A 16,849-nucleotide genomic window follows, 5' to 3' on the forward strand; every position below is an offset into this window, starting at 1 on the left:
AAAGATAGGCAGCATTACCGACTGCACCACCCCCAATTGACAGTGTGAGGGCATGTAACGGGGACTTACACCTTAACGGGGACTCCAAAAACTGGATGCTGACATTAAATGCTGCTGTTTGCCATATGTCCTCTGTTTTGCAAAAATAGTAAGTTCTCTCCTTGGATATTCTGTTAGTAGTAATCGTCTGGTGAATGTGACGACCAAATGATCATTGAAATAGTGTTGAATTTCAGTAACAATATTTATGTGAGATCGTCAAAAACGGTTACTTAATCCCGAATCCTCCTCACCCCCCCCCCCCCCCCCACGCCATTTCCTTCTGGAAATTACTTGACCAGAACAAATATGCCACTGTTGAGGAACTGTACTCATATCAAAGAGAAGTGACAATGAAATCCATGTTGGGTCATCCACATTTAGGTTTTCCATTAGTCTTTGCATCAAGTGTTATGCTAGATACTTCCAAATTTTTCTATTAGGTAATATATAAATATCCTCATCACTAACACATGGGGGTAAGATTCATACATTCTGCAGAGTTGTTGATATATAAAATGAACCGCAACACCCCTGTTACACTAGCTAAAACAACAGTACACATAATTTTATTTTAATTATGCGATGGTTCCTTCAATATGTTTACAGACTAGTGCTTGCCTATTCTAAGGTAATATTATGTCTTTAGTCCCTCATTATCAACGGAATGTTAAAATTGAAAATTTCTTTATTTTTATTTTTTACAATAGAGAGTTTTAGTATACTAATTGAGTCAGGAAGGTAAATGCTGGTATTTGTCGAAGCCTTTCTTGGATATCGATAGAGTTTTCTCGTTGCTATGGTACTTGTGACAATGTACAGTGTTGTGGTATGGCTAACAGTAATTTTGATGCTTCATTTTATTTGTTGGAACCTGAGTTTGTCCTACTTATTCTGATGTTTATGGAAGTAACATTTGCATATAAACAGTCGATAACATAGTTTCAGAATCCCAATTTCGTGAAGATACAGTTGTGTACATATATATATATATATATATATATATATATATATATATATATATATATATATATATATTTTATCTTTTAGAAACAGACGCCAATTATCTTAAATGTAATTATGCAGCTTATGTTCATAACTGTAGGAAAGCAAGAAACATCAGTGTGAGATCGGAAGAAATGCCTCCCACAGGTGAGAGTATTAAAATCCTAATGGTAAACAGGATGAAGCATTCTCAATAAAGTACCAGAATTTGAAGAGCTCATGAAAAGCAGTAAAGCTCACTTATTACTAGGCACAGAAAACTGGCTGAAACCTGAAATCAATAGCAGTGAGATTTTTGGAAAAATATTAAGTGTATATCGACAGGATAGGCAAATGGGAAATGGAAATGGTGTATTTGACATAGAACAGAAGAAAATCAAATCCACCAAGGTAGAAATTGAAGTTGCAAGTGAGATTGATTGGCCAAGACTCAGTAACAGAAGTGGGCGTAAAATGCTAATTAGATCCTTATTTTGGACATCAGTTCGACTCCTGACGTAACCTAAAACTTTAGCGATAACCTCAGTTCACTTGCATGTAAGTTCCCCAACCATACTGTAATCATGGGTAGAGACTTTAATCATCCAATAATTAATTGGGAAAATTACAGTATTGTTAGTAGTGGACTTGATAAGACATCCTGTGAAACCTTACTGAATGCTTTCTCTGAAAACTATCTAGAACAGATAGTTGGAAACGCCATTCATGATGGGACTGCAAGAAATAGACCTTACCTCTTTGAGGATGTCCACATCAAACTAGTATCAGTGACCATGATGTGGTTGTGGCAACAATAATTACCAAAGTACAAGGGATAACTGAAACAAGAAGAAAGATATATAATTTCAGTGTCATATCTCAGTGTGGAACTTAAATCTTTCAGCATGGGGCAGGAGAATGTAAAGGAACACTGGCTCAAGCTGAAAAGAGTAGTTGACCATGCACTGGTTGGATACGCACCTAGCAGAACAGTTCGTAATGGAAGGGAGCCTCCATGATATACAGTCACTGTAAAGAAACTTCTAAGGAAACGCAGATTACTGTAAAATAGGTTTAAAACAAAGTGCAGGGCTATAGATAGAGAGGTGATGATGGAAACACGTTTGGCTGTCAAGAAAGCAATGGGTAATGCCTTCCGTGACTACTGTAGCAGAATATTGTTAAGTAATCTTTCACAGAACCCAAAGAAATTTTGGTCTTATGTAAAGGCTGTTAGGGGTACCAAAGCTAGTGTCCAATCCCTAGTGAATGAGATAGGAACTGAAACTGAGGGTAGCAAAGCAAAACCTTAAGTGTTTAACTCCATTTTCAAATGTTGTTTTACAAAGAAAACCCAGTAGAAGTGCCCCTATTTAATACTTGCACCACTGAAAAGGTGAATGAAATAAGTGTTAGTGTAATTGGTGGTGAGAAACAGCTGAAATCGTTAGAACTGAAGGAGTCTCCAGAGCCCAATGGAATTCCTGTCAGATTCTATACCGAATTTCGGGCTGGGTTAGTTCTTCTAACTATAATCTGTCGGAGATCCATCGAACAAAAAGCCAAGCCCAGTTCTTGGAAAAAGGCTCAGGTTACACGTGCCTACAATAGATTAGTTGTGGAATCTCAAATTAATGAGGTATCTTGAGCCTCACTGCCAACCAGCATGGATTTCGGAAACATCGATCATGTGAAACCCAACTCATCCTTTTCTCACATGACATTCTGAAAAAAATGGATCAAGACAATCAGTTGGATCCGGTATTTCTCGATTTCCAAACAGCATTTGACTCAGTGGTTCACTACGCTTATTGTCAAAAGTACGATCACATGGGATACCAAGTGAAATTTGTGACTGAGTTTAGGACTGTTTGGTAGGGAGGACACAGTATGCTATTTTGGATGGAGAGTCTTCGTCAGACGTAGAAATAACTTTCGGTGTACCCCAAGCAAGTGTGTTGGGGCCCTTGCTGTTCATGTTGTACATTAATGACCTTGCAGACAATTTTAATACACTACTGGCCATTAAAATTGTTACACCAAGAAGAAATGCAGATGATAAATGGGTATTTATTAGACAAATATATTATACTAGAATTGACATGTGATTACATTTTCACGCATTTTGGGTGCACAGATCCTGTGAAATCAGTACCCAGAACAACCACCTCTGGCCGTAATAACGGCCTTGATACGACTGGGCATTGAGTCAAACAGAGCTTGGATGCCGTTCACAGGTACAGCTGTCCATGCAGCCTCAACACGGTACTACAGTTCATCAAGAGTAGTGACTGTCGTATTGTGACGAGCCACTTACTCGGCCACCATTGACCAGACGTTTTTAGTTAGTGAGAGATCTGGAGAATGTGCTGGCCAGGGCAGCAATCGAAAATTTTCTGTATCCAGAAAGGCCCGTACAGGACCTGCAACATCCGGTCGTCCATTATCCTGCTGAAATGTAGGGTTTCGCAGATATCGAATGAAGAGTAGAGCCAGGGGTCGTAAGACATCTGAAATGTAACGTCCACTGTTGGAAGTGCCGTCAATGCGAACAAGAGGTGTAACCAATGGCACCCCATACCATAACGCTGGGTGATACGCCAGTATGGCGATGACGAATACACGCTTCCAATGTGCGTTCACCGCGATGTCGCCAAACACAGATGCGAGCATCATGATGCTGTAAAGGGAAACTGGATTCATCCGCAAAAAAAAAAAAAAAAAAAAAAAATACGTTCTGCCATTTGTGCACCCAGGTTCGTCGTTGAGTACACCATCGCAGGCGCTCCTGTCTGTGATGCAGCGTCAAGGGTATCCGTAGCCATGGTCTCCGAGCTGATAGTCCATGCTGTTGCAAACGTCGTCGAACTGTTCGTGCAGATGACTGTTGTCTTGCAAACGTCCCCATCTGTTGACTCAGGGATCGAGACGTGGCTGCACGATCCGTTACAGGCATGATGATAAGATGCCTGTCATCTTGACTGCTAGTGATAAGAGGCCGTTGGGATCCAGCACGGCGTTGCGTATTACCCTCCTGAACCCACCGATTCCATATTCTGCTAACAGTCATTGTATCTTGACCAACGCAAGCAGCAATGTCGCGATACGATAAACCGCATTCGCGATAGGCTACAATCCGATCTTTATCAAAGTCGGAAACGTGACGGTACGCATTTCTCCTCCTTACACGAGGCATCACAACATCGTTTCACCACGAAATTCCGGTCAACTGCTGTTTGTGTATGAGAAATCGATTGGAAACTGTACTCATGTGAGCACGTTGTATGTGTCGCTACCGGCGCCAACCTTGTATGAATGCTCTGAAAAGCTAATCATTTGCATATCACAGCATCTTCTTCCTGTCGGTTAAATTTCGCGTCTGTAACACGTCATCTTCGAGGTGTAGCAATTTTAATGACCAATAGTGCAGAAAATTCAGAATTTTGGCAGATGATGCAGTTATCTGTAATGAAGTACTATCTGAAAGAAACTGCATAAATATTCAGTCAGAGAGTGGAAGCTTGCTTTAAATGTTCAGGAATGTAAAATTTTGCACTTCACCAAACGAAAAAAGAAACATAGTATGGTATGACTATAATATCAATGCATTGCTGTTGGAATCGGCCAACTGATACAAATACTTGGGTGAAACACTTTGTAGGGATATAAAAGGGCATGATCACATAGGTTCAATCGCAGGTTAAGCAAATGGTAGACTTTGATTTATTGGTAGAATACTGGGAAATTTGTAAAGGAGAATGCTTACAAGTCACTCGTGCGACCAGTTATACAATCCGGCTCAAGTGTTTGGGACACATGGACAAATACCAGATAATACTAACCGGGGCTAATGAACGTATACCGAGGAGGGCAGTTTAATCCTTGGGAGAGTGTCACTGAGATGCTGAAGGAACTGAACTGGAAGACTCTTGAAGATAGACATAAACTGTTCCGAGAAAATCCATTAACAAAATTTCAAGAGCCGGCTTTAAATGATAAGTAATCCACTACAATCCCATACATATCGCTCACACAAGTATCATGACGATAAGATTATAGTCATGCGTGCACTTGCAGAGGCACACAAACAATCAGTTAGAAGAATGTGTGGTATCTGTTGTTTTGGACATTCTGAAAGAACAGACACGACGCGGAATCTGCAGGTGTGATACATTATATGTAAATTGAAGGTAGAAGGGGGAGAAATAAAACCGAAGGGAAGGGATTACTGATCTGAATTAAATCGGGACATTACGTGGAACCAGTGTCGACCAGCGAAAAGGTATGCCAGACTCGGGTTCGAACTCGGGATCTTCTGCTTACTAAGCAGGTGTGTTAACTATTGTGCCAGTCCTTCACGCTCCCTACTCTGAGATTGCCACAGGAGGTCGGACATGTCTGAAAGATCAGACACAACGCATTTTTCTAATTGATTGGTGTAGACGGGAAATGGATGCACATTCTTCAGGGTGGGTGCACGAGTACAGTATGTGCTACTTCCTGTAGGGCTCTCAAAGCAGCGAGCATGGTGGAAATGTACAGGGAGTGTGGAAAGGTGGCACTCGGTGAGAGTGTGGGTCGACCTTGAGGCGTACCGAGATAGTCTCCGTAGTTTCGATAACGCTGTGTCCCGGTAGGTGCAGAGGTTAACGTGCCTGCGTTGTAAACAGGTGCTCCCTGTTTTAAATCATGGTCTTGTACACATTTTCGCTCGTCGCCACTGATTCCGTGTAATGTCCCGATCCAGCTGACATCAGTAGTTCCTTCTCTTTCCTTACCTTTTGACCATTCATCTTCAATTTACATATAACTCAAACATTCTTCTCGCGCTCCATATGTGAATGGAACAGGAAGAAAGCTAATAATTGTTACAATGGGACGTACTCTCTGCCGCGCACATCACGGTGATTTTGATGCTCTAGTGATGTTTGAATATATTCACTGGGACTGTGTTGTGCATATGATACTGAAATCATATACAAGGTTTTTCGGAGAGTGGTATTGAAGAAGAAGAGTGAAGGACTTCATAGACATACCGCTAGAGTAGGTTTGACGATGGGCGATTCTGGCATTGCGAATGTATTACGGAGGTACCCAGGGACAGTAAGAGCAATCTTAGCGAGAGAGACTATTTGGTGATACTCTGTTCGGAGAATTTTGAGATCTTGAAAAAGGATTTTGATAAGAGATTGACATGAGTACAGTGGTAAGCAAAGTCATACATCACGTATTCTATGCGAGTGGAACAGCGGAAGTCATGTAACTGCAGGAAGCACCCTACGTTATGTACACTTTATATTTGTTTGCTGAGAATCTGCGTACACAGAAAAGTATAGCCGTGTTTTGTAAACCGTTGTTTTCCCTGAAAAATGTGATTTAATTGCGTCGTTTTCTTCGGAATACTACGAATATAGAAATTTATTCAATGAGACGCAGTGCACTGCTATTTCTCGCTGTTTATTCATTTTTCCTTTTTTATCAGAGAATTTAAAAGATAATCGCACATTGATAATGATTTGGAAGGCATTTAGATGAACTAATTAAAATTCCATGGTTGTTTTAAATGTGTTCGTAGTCTGATATTTTGATTTGACTGCAGCCGCAATACTTATCTTTTTATTGTCCATGTGTATTTATACGTAGTTGCTGCTCCGTTATATATGACATAGCGTCTCTTTTCAATACGGCATCCAATGCAAAACGCTTCATAAAATGTTTATTAATTTAAAAAAAAGAAAAGAAATTTCCGCGCATTATAGAGCATTCCAGTCTTTTAATTTCGTGCTACCTGACCGTCCTTCCATTCCTGCATATTTATTTCTACATCGCAGTCGGAATTAGCCACCACTTCCTAATGAAATTTTTAACACCAAATCCACTGCAGTTGCTTGCTGGAAAGAGAAAATGAAGTGTTATTGCAAGCGGACGGCAGTTCACCATTTTTCGCACCTTTATCACGTAACATTCATCTTCACGATGTAGATGAAAGGTGCTTGCGTTTGGTGAAGCCTGTTGAAAACGTGCAGAGTGTGTGTCTGCAACAAGAGAACCGAAGTTAAAATTTAAGCAGAACGTGGAAAATTTTAAATCCGGAAACATTAGAGCTACGAGAGGGACGATGTCATATAGGCTACAAAGCGGTATGGCATTTTCCATTACCATTATTTAAAGTGGAGCTGTTGACGGTCGGTCGTTATGATGCTACAGTAAACATGGCTACTACCCTATGATCATGAAAGCATACTCACACTTTTGTACTTTCATTGTAATATGGAACTTCCACATTATATACGTGTTTTACTGGATAATGACGTTCGTTTGTCAGATGATAATTTGTATTTGACAAACACTCACGTCTTCCGATTCAGTAACTTTATTGAGAATGGGCATTTGATATCAGTTGTACCTAAAGTAACAATAAAGTACATTTTGACAGACGAAGCCGGCCGGAGTGGCCGACCGGTTCTAGGCGCTACAGCCTGGAACCGCGCGACCGCTACGGTCACAGGTTCGAATCCTGCCTTGGGCACGGATGTGTGATGTCTGGTTTAGTAGTCTGAGTTCTAGGGGACTGATGACCTTAGCAGTTTAGTCCCATAGTGCTCAGAGCCATTTGAACCATTTTTTTGACATACGAAGTGCAACTAATGAATTATTTATTGCACGAATTAAACATGGCTGTGTCACCTAAGATTAGTAAAATAGTAGCTTATATTTGAGGAACGTGTTAGTTATATGCAAACTATAAACCACTCATGTGTTACAAAATCGAGTAACGGTAGTTGAACCCTAGAATCCTAAGATGGAGCTACTTTTCCGTTCTTTTGTATCAGAGGAGAAGTTTTCAACTGTCTTGGCCAAGACTGTAATTATACAATGAAACACCAGATCATATTTGGCCCAACGAAAATTTGGCCCTCGTATCCAGCTACTGACAGTGGAGATACTTGCAAGGATTGATTTGTGCTCCGAAATTTAAGCGGCGAAAGCGCTGAAACCTACGTTACGCTCATAGATGGAAATGAGTAGTAACTTACGAAGCCTGTTTGCTGGTGACGGTTTCATCTGTCTCTGTTCTTCTGTTGAACAGTGGTGTCGCGGGTACAATAACTTGACATAACCAATTAACATAATCAAAGTAGTAACGTCTACGAACAAAAAGCAAACAATACGAATATGTGAGAATTAGGTATCTGGGTTGGTAGTATGCCTATATCTGGAGGGGGAGGGGGGGTCTGAATGAAATATTAAGCTTCTAACAGAATATTACCAACGCTACCTCAAGAGTATTTAAAGTTAGCAATCACAGGAAGAGCCACCTTAGGACCTTCTGTACACTTTGTGATGACTGGCAGCTATATTGTGTTCGGCGGCGGAGTATGTGGCAGGGAGTGCAGGGGATGTCATCCAACTCGTGGTATAAACATTAGAAGTCTGCGGATAGGTGGCAGCAGTATGGGCTCTGATCTCGTGACAGTGACACCTGGGATTAACTCCCTCTAAAACACTTAGCCGATAGCCCGGCATAAACTACTACTGACAAATTCTTTAAAAGCGTACCAAGAAGCACGACAGCTCACGTGAAGTGGGAGTAAATTTTCAAGTGAAAAGTCTACTTAAAACAATCTGTTTCACTACTTTCCTTATGCTTCAATAAACCTCATACTGTGTGTATTGCTAGCGTAGCTTGGCCTGTATTTATTCTCATTTTCAGTATTGGGCGAGTCCACCCCTTTGCTCCGAAGGGGCGGAAACATCGGTTTGCTCTCGCCTACTAAGCTAGGCGTTTCATCCGTTATGAACGAAACATCCACTGTCCCGACTACACCGCAGGAACGGAGACGTACAAATGCCAGCTGCTCTGCACTCTTTGTCAGACGATTCTAAAGAAACTATTTGATAAAGTATTTTGATTCTCTCTCATTTCATAGTCTCATTAGTTAACTTCATGATGAACTAGCTATCATTTCGTCAATGACAAAAGGTGGATCAACATTGCTCGCTTAAGGGCAAATCCTTATTACCATAGCAAATCAATTTCAATCACTGTATGACCATCATGAGTGTTAGTATTAAAGCCCTGTGGTCACAAAAACACAAGGAGTGAAACTGCAACATCTGCACATATCAATGAACAATACTTCTCGACATTAGCACGTTGGCGAGGTTAAACTGTGTAAATCTTCTTGTGTTGTGGCAAAAGACGCTACTTTTAACATGACAAAAAATAGAGAAGAAATTTTTTTACAAGTAACGCAGTTGCAGCATAATCATGTATCCTAGGGGCCTGCCATGGCGTGTCAAGTATCATGCAGGCCAGGTGTGAGGTTGGCGTGCGGACCAAGGCTCGGTCGTCTCGACTTAGCTCATTCCTTCCCGTGAGTCTCGACATAGCGCGATGTCTTATTTAGTGTTACGGTGTGGCAGTTTTTCGGTCAGCACAACTCCCCTCAGCTCGGCAGAATTGTGTTGTCAGCGCTGTTTACCCATCGCTATTTTCGGGTGGTACGAAGGACAATCACAGGTTCAGGGGCTCTAGCGATCTCTCGTCACAAGTCTTTAAAAATGAATGGGAATAACAGAAGAGAGGCACGAGATTTTTTCCATACATGTTGTGCAGTCACATAAGTGACGGATACTGCAAGTTTCCTACGAAACGATATTACGATACCAGGCAGAAAGGATCTAAAGATTTGGTCGACAGTGAAAGAGCACAAAATTTCAACGATCCACGGATGTGATTCGCTGTTCTGTGTATCAAGAAGTATTTTGCGCTAAATTTGCAGGCATGCAGTTTGTGAAGAAATTGTTGGTATGAACTTTTTCTGAAGCCATAGGTATTATTGATTATTGCAATGTCAGTTGCAGCAGTTTTCGATGGGACTGAACTAAGAGTATAGAGACTTTATATATTACTGGAAAGCACGTCATATAAGTCAATGAGCATGCCTGGAACGATTTTTCTACTTAAGAAGGAAAAATGAAAGCAGGAACGAAAAACAGACCATCCGGAATGGATTGCAAGCCATCACATTTTATGTGGACACAATAAAACATTGCAAAGTGAAAAACAATTTCTTTCTGAGTTTATAGGGATACAATTCTAATGATAATACCGTTACAGCCGGATTAATTCCGACAAACATAGGCCAGTTTCTTAGGTCACTGCTGTTAAAGAAAATGAGTGGTTTGAAGAACTCATTGAGTCATTGAAAGAATTACAAGGACAGTTTTCTAAAAACGATTAGAGTACAATCTGTTTTCGAGAGCGTTTGCCGTTTCAGTTGAAAGCACCCCTGTGCACGTGCAGATGTAACTGATTTAGCTGCGAGGCAATTCCCGTTAATGACAAATATTTTCATATTGAGACTGTCGAGGATGTTAACAATGCTTTCCAGAAGCTCCACAAAGAGACGGCAGAAGTGCTACAGTGTTTAGATCGACATATTTGTATAAAAGACCTTTTTTGATTATGAAACGAAACAAGTCGCAATTACGTGGTAGCCTAAGTGTGAAAGTCTTAGATGGTTCAAATAGCTCTAAGCACTATGGGACTCAACTTCTGAGGTCATCAGTCCCCTAGAACTTAGAGCTACTTAAACGTAACTAACCTAAGGACATCACACACATCCATGCCCGAGGCAGGATTAGAAACTGCGACTGTAGCAGCAGCACGGTTCCGGACTGAAGCGCCTAGAACCGCTCGTCCACAGCGGCCGTCTGAAAGTCTTAGTAACTGTCTGCGACTGTCTATATGCCGACAGTCTGTGCCAGATAAAAACTATGTTACGTATTTAGCGAGCTAAAAATAAATAATACCGAAAACTGCGAATCGTCGACCACTATCTTTGTCCCCTCCCCTACCTCGTCGTGTGTGCAGCCAGGGGCCAAGTAACTTTGTATGCACTGTATTTTGTATTTCATTGGTCTGCTTTCCTTTCATTTGCACCAACCTAAATGTTTTTTACAAGCCGTTCTGACGCACTGCAATTCTTTTTCTCAGTGACTCAGTAAATGAATTATTCAGTGATTTTCCATTTAAAACTGCATGCTCCTTTCAGCATAACGATGCCTTCACATGAGACTGAGGCATTAAACTCATACGCTTTTATAACCTTGCCTGACCCTGTCCTTAAACTATTTGTGTTTATGTAAGCATCCCTGTATCTATCTGCTTTCTAAGGGACACTGACGTGCACTAGGACATATAGAATGATACACTATAAAGATGTTTTAGGTCCCTCACAGCACAGCCGTTACAAATGGCCAATAAGCTATCCTTTTGAAGTGAAAGTTGTACTCAGTGTCCTCTCTTATGTCTGCAGTCAGCTTGCTTAAGAATATTGTACAGAACCCCTCTGGTACCTTAGACGGACGACAGAAATCTAGATTAATGTAATTTTCATGTGTCGTGGTAGTGAAAAGTGCATTTCATTGCACAAAGCTTAGTCAGGTAGAATTTATTTAGTTTAATTTTATGGTAAGATCCGTTAATGTGCTGACGTTAGTGTGTAACCCCATCCACGTATGAGGAATACTATTAAATGGCATGTTCACAGCAAATGCCAATAGTGTAATTAGTCTTATTTAGTTTTGCAAGAACTGAATTTGTAAGAGCATAGATTCTCTGCGGGGAAAACTTTATGGGAGAAAAACTGGGTACTTGTTGAAATGTAATTTCCATAATTTACGAAACTAACTAGAGGACCTTCCTTCGTACCTGGATTTGGAGCTCTGTTCCTGGACGTGAGTCTCCTAACGTAGGATGACACAGCTTGCAAAAAAGTACTCTAAAACACATAAGAAGTTTAGAAAATGCCTGCGGCGCTTGTTGATATATTTCATTTGAGGTGTATTGAAGTAATCGCTGCTATCCGAGTTGACAGCGTAACTGGCTAGTAAATGCGAAGTCGGTGGTTCGATCTTCATTAACTGAAACCTTTTTATTGTATTTAAAATCTTTATTTTCAAACGGAAATGTTAATTAACAAACACTGAAACACAGTTTTAATAACAATAACATATTTTATCTTTCTTTATAAGCGCAGCAAGCTGAGGCAGGTAGAATTTATTGCTTTATTCGTAAATGAAAGATTGTATACTTCAATAATTTTACAGTCTCTAGAAATAAAAAATAGTTTGCGTTTTTCAATAAAATTTTCATTTATTGTGAATAATCTCGTTTTCATGCCCTTAGTAATTTTAAGTAAGATGTCATTTTTATTAAAAACCGAATGTAGATTCTTTCTGTAAGTGTAGATTAAGATTCTTTCGTGATGATAAATGTAGAACTTAAATTGGAGCATAAAGCTGCTGTTACCAAGAACCGAATCAGCGACTTCGGAGCTCTTACACTAATACGGTACTATCTTTATTGACATTTAATTTTGTTTAGAAAATACAGTAGTTTTCACATAACAACTTCAATTCTATATGAAAAATTCTTCATAGTAGAATGGAAAAAAGGAACTTAAATGTATAAAAGGCAAAAATCAGATTAGACCTTCCTAGATTTACTGTAAACGTCACTGTAGACTGTTAACGAGAGTCCGAGCTTTCGGAATGGGTTTCCAGATAAGTAAGTGGCTTGAAGACTTCTTATTTAATAGGACCCAATACGTTTTCCGGTCAGCGAGCCTTCATCAGAAACATGGGTATCGTCAGGAAACAACCGGTGAAGTGTGATAGCACCACTGTTGTTCTCTATGAACATAGATGATGTGACGGACAAGGTGAGAAGCAATCAGTGGCTATTTGCTGATGAGGCTATAGTATTTGGGAGAGTGTTGTTACTGAGTGACTGTAACAAAATACAGTCTGACTTGGGCATTATTTAAATTTGATATGATGAGTAGCAATTTGCTCCAAATGTAAAAAAAGTTAGTTAATGCGAATGAGTAATACTAACTATCCCGTAATGTTCGAATACAGTAACAGTGGTGTAATGAATGACACAGTCAGGTCGATTAAACATCTAGGAACAAAGTTGCATGGCGATATGGAATTGAACGTGCACGCGACGTCGGTAATGGGGTAGGCCAACGGTCGGCATCGGTTTACGCGGAGTATTTCAGGAAGTGAATGACAAAATAACGAAACAAATTTTTGAATTACTACATAATTACAAATCCAATATCACACAGCTTATAATAGTAGGAAGACAGATGGAAATGCAGGAGTCGACTTGGACGCAACAAGGAACAGAACACTTTACAAAAAAAGGAATCGAAAATGCAGGCTTTCAGGACAAAAAGAATGTCAAGAACTGGAAGAAAGTGGATACAAGTAGAATGAAAGAAATGTGGGCCCAAAGGAAAAACAAAGATGTAGAAACAATTCGAAATAAAACACCAGTTGAAAACAAAGAAGCAGAAACAACGTTGATTAATTGTGCCTTCCGGAAGAGTTACTACAAATAAAAGTAATACGAAAACAAAGAGTCCGCGTATAGAAGACTAGTGCGACCGAAACCAGGAAAGTCTCTGTAGCGTTTTGTTAAAAATCATGCGTTTCGCGCATCTCTCGATTATCTGTAATGTGTAATAAGAACAATTTATTCACGAAGCTGTCTAGCACCAATCAGTGGAACAGGTAAGCTAAGGTGAAAAGTAAAGTAAATTCACTTGCTTTGAACGATGGAGACCGCATTAGTCGCATCTAAAAGCCATTGATATGATGGTGTGAAAGCGAAGACCGAATCGTGCAATGTGGACATAGAAAAGCCTGAAATGGCAAGTGAAAACCTGTAATTTAAAAGCGTAAAATACATTAATAAGAAATTAAATCTGCGTGCGTAGGAACCAAAGAGAAACTCGCCAAGCCATGCAAAATGCAGTGCCAAGATAGGTTAACGATCACAGCCATGAGTCACAGTGGTATAGAAATACTGCTCTAGACAACAATGCATACGCTGAAGCGAGTGGTTCGCTTAATAGATTGACGTTGGAACGAAGCTTCTCTCTATTCATTTAAACTGATGTTTCGGTTCATCTTAATAGTTAGGAATTTAGTGAATAGTTATCTTCTATGTCACCACTAGTTCGTCTATTTTTAATTTTTAAGAGTACCTGAATCTATTCTGTTATTTGAATTGGCTCTGTTCAGCATTTACTTTATCTCAATCCCTCTTTATATCAGCGCCACCATTGGGTGCTTTCTCTAAGTTTCGTTCTCATGTCAATCTACTGTGCGGACCACTCGCTTCAGCAACTACGATACCACTACGTTTACCACTAAGATTCATGGTCGTGATAGCTAACCTGTTTTCGCGCCGTATATTTCCAATGTCTGGCGAGTTTCTTTTTTGTTCCTAATCCTGCGCTCATGCAGATGTAATTTCTTATTAATTCTGCAATTTTTCGCTTTTAACTTTGAGGTTTTCTCTTGCCATTTGAGGCCTTCCTATGTCCACATTTGACGATTACCGTCTTTGCCTTAACGCCACCATATCAATAGCTTTTAAATATGACTAATGTGGACTCCGCTGTTCAAGGCAAGTGAATCACTGTACTTCTCAGCTTTTGCTTACCTACCCCATTGATAGGTGCTAATAGGTTCCTGAATAAACTATTATATCGCAAGACTGTTATTACAAATTACAGATAATCTGAAGCTGCACCAACCGCGGGAAACGTGTCACAATTAATAACCACTGTTGCTGCATAAATCTAAAACTGAGTTGAGTAATGTTTAGCATTGTGACCCATTACTGAGTACTGTTAGGGATCCCCACTAGCTCGGATTAAAGGAAAACATCGAAGTAATTCAGAAGCAAGCTGCTCGATTCGTTACCTGTAGGTTAGATAAACACACGAATACGAAGAAGGTTCAATAATTAATCAACAAATTTTATTCTGAAATCAGGTTGGTTTTGTCCAAGATTCCAATACATCATATTATTCGACACTCTTTTCGCTACAAAACCCTATTTTTCAGCACAGTCTCCATTCAATACGTTGGCCTTACGCCACCTTCCTGGGAGAGCCTGTTTACCCGCATGGCACCACTATATTGGTCGATATCTGAGACAACGTCGTGCTGCATCAGTAACCTCCAAATCATCCATGTATCGCTTGCAATGGAGTCCATCCTCGAATGGGTCAGACACATAGAATCCGGAAGGTGCAAGATCTGGGCTGTTGGGTGGATGAGGAAGAATGGTCTACTGAAGTTTTGTGAACTCGTCTCGGGGTCGCAGACTTCTGTGAGGCCTTCCATTTTTATGGAGAAGGAGAATATCGTTTTTTGTGGCGATGAACACGCTGAAGTTGTTCTTCAGTTTTCTAACGGGGGTGCAGTGCACTTCCGAGTTGATCGTTGCACCATGAGGCAGGAAATCAAAAACATATCCCCTTCACAGTCCGCCAAGACCATCATCATGACTTTACCGCTGAGTGTGTAACTTTGAATTTCTTCGGAGGAGAAGTGGTTCGGCGCCACTCCATTGATCGCCGTTTTCTTTCCTGTTCGAAGTGATGAACCCATGTTTCTTCGCCTGTGATGGTATTCGACAATAATTGCCGCTATAAGCCTCATAATGCAGTTCCACACAGATAGCCCTCCGTTGCTCTCTATTGCCATCTGTTAGGCGACGAGGAATCCGGCGGGTACACACCTTTGAGTACCCCAACTGGTGGACAAGAGTGTTAGCACTAGCCACAGTCGTTCAGCTCAGCAGCGAGGTATTTGGTTGTGATCCGTCGATCACCTGGAATGAGACTGTCCGCACGTTTCAGCACTGGAGGACTCACAGCTTTCTGTGAGCGGCCGGCACGCAGGGGATTGGACTTGTTTGCGCAGTCTTGTTGCGATGATGAGGGACGCCTCGCTCAACGACTCGCGTAGCTTTTGCTCCTTGCCAGACAATCCGTAGACATTCTGCAAGCAGATGCTATTTTGAAGGCTATTTATAGCGCCACCACGGATCAGAACTTTATGAAACCATAACGACAGAAACGGGAATATTCCATAAATTCAAACAACAAATTTCGCATTTTTCAACCGAAATTGGCCGGGGAAAAATGTTTTACGTAACATATTGAAAGCCCTGGTATTACGGAGGACTTCGTGAGCTCAAATACGAATCTCTGGAGAGAACACGATGTTCTTTTCGTGAAACATTGTTGCGAAAATTTAGAGACCCGGCATTTTCGGCTGACTGTGCAACGATTCTGCCGCCTCCAACGCACATTCTACGTAAGGATCCCAAAGGTAACTTAAGAGACATATGGCTCGTACAGAAGTATATAGAGAGTCGTTTCTCACACCGTTTGCGAGTGCACCAGGAAAGGAAGTGACTGGTAGTGTACAAGGTACCTTCATTCACGCACACTCTTGCGGCTTGAAGAGTGTGTATGTTGATGCAGATGTAGATAAATAAAAGAGAACCGCATTCCAAATCACATTCTCTCTTTCAGAGATATGTACAAAGCATTATTCCTGAATGCAACACTGAGCTACTGGCAGTTTCGCTAAAAAGCGTCAGATGGCCTGTACTTAATTGCGTTAGGGAATCTTCCAACCTTCAAAGGCAGTTACCTCGAGTTTGTTTGAGAACTGAATTGTACTGCTTTAGGAAAGTACACTACTGGCCATTAAAATTGCTACACTACGAAGAAGGCGTGCTACAGACGCGAAATTTAACCGACAGAAAGAAGATACTGTGATATGCAATTGATTAGCTTTTCAGAGCATTCACACCTACAACGTGCTGACTTGAGGAAAGTTTCCAAACGATTTGTCATACACAAACAGCAGTTGACCGGCGTTGCATGGTGAAACTTTGTTGTGATACCTCGTGCAAGGAGGAGAAATGTCCATAATAATT

At 40.7% G+C, this 16,849-nt stretch overlaps 1 long non-coding RNA gene across 1 annotated transcript in view; it reads left to right on the top strand.

Annotated features, from left to right (window-relative positions):
* The window catches only part of LOC126278476 (uncharacterized), a 211,573-nt gene that overhangs the window by 85,888 nt on the left and 108,836 nt on the right, over positions 1 to 16,849 (top strand). The window lies entirely within an intron of this gene.

The sequence above is a fragment of the Schistocerca gregaria genome, chromosome 6 (genome assembly GCF_023897955.1).
Source record: "Schistocerca gregaria isolate iqSchGreg1 chromosome 6, iqSchGreg1.2, whole genome shotgun sequence".
Taxonomy (NCBI): domain Eukaryota; kingdom Metazoa; phylum Arthropoda; class Insecta; order Orthoptera; family Acrididae; genus Schistocerca; species Schistocerca gregaria.